Raw genomic sequence first — 1232 nt, 5'->3', positions numbered from 1 at the left:
GACAGTAAGTGCGGGCCGGAGGTCGGGCGCGGGTCTGGCTCCCGACCAGCGATTCTAGCTCCCGGCCGCCGCCTGGGCTCCCGCGCTTGGCGGCCTCCCCCTATGGGCCTTCCCGAGGACTGCTCCAGGGGTCCTCAGGACCCCAGCACGGCCACCTCCCGCTGGGTGCCTCCTTCTGCGTCCCCCTCCCCAAAGTTCCCTGCTCTCTTCCCCCTCCTTCCATTCTTCCCTCACTTTCCCTCTGTCTGGGTCTCTATAGTCTTTCTCCCGCAGATTCTCTTCCCTCCTCCTTGTGGATTTCCTGAGACTGTACCTCACCGCCTGGATGTGGGGGTCCTGGGTATGGACAGGTCAGCTTAAAGTATCCAGAAGGTGGCTGACTCTCGGCCCAAATTGGGGAGCCTCAAGTTGGGAGTGGGTGTCCATAACCCCAAGGCAGATTCTGTCATGGCCTCTGGGTGGCGCCCTGTGTTTCCCAGCGATGCTTTTCCAAATGTCAGCTTCACCAGACCCTCTGACCCCATTTCACAGATTCGGAAATCAAGGCACAGAGGGGAGTTTGATTCAGCCAGAGTCAGAAACCTTTTCGGAACCAGCACCCAGTTCCAGACGGTGGTCTGCACTGGCCCCAGGCCCCACAAGTTTCTGCTTTGTGTAGGGGCTGTCCCTTGTCTCAGGTCACCCAGAAAGGGAGCAGTATTGAACTGGCCCAGCTCTTGTGGATGCTTGAGACGCTCACTAGGTTTAATCCAGCCTGTGCTGGGTACCCTGGGGCTCTTCCTTTCCTTCCCTTTTCTTTCTTTCAATCTGAAAGCCAGCAGCTAGCTTTTATAAAGAGTAATGAGACTTTGTCCACTCCAGTGCTCTGGCCTGTGACCTGGGTTAGAGAAAATTCCTGGCTCCTTCAGAAGCTTGGTCAAGGCTGAATGGTCCTGGACAAATAAATGCCTGGAGCTGAAAATGGTCCCTGGCCAAGTGTGGGCCAAGTGACCCAGCTATTGGCCCTGTATCCACCCCTGTACCTGGACCACCTGGAAAGAACCACTTGCCCGTTGACTATTGTCTTTCATGGGTCATACTTTTTACATTTTTTAAACAGTAATTTAGAAATTGTGTGCGTATGCGCACGCGTGTGGGTGTGTGCCCACACCGTCTGGTTAGTTTGTGCTGCGCGCCCTGTGACTCAAGGCTCTGTTCAACCAGGCGGGTTGAAAATAGACTTGCTGACTCGA

Source organism: Pteropus alecto, unplaced genomic scaffold, assembly GCF_000325575.1.
Source record: "Pteropus alecto unplaced genomic scaffold, ASM32557v1 scaffold155, whole genome shotgun sequence".
NCBI classification, from domain to species: domain Eukaryota; kingdom Metazoa; phylum Chordata; class Mammalia; order Chiroptera; family Pteropodidae; genus Pteropus; species Pteropus alecto.
The sequence above is the reverse complement of the archived record's forward strand: the minus strand, read 5'-3'. Positions refer to the sequence as shown.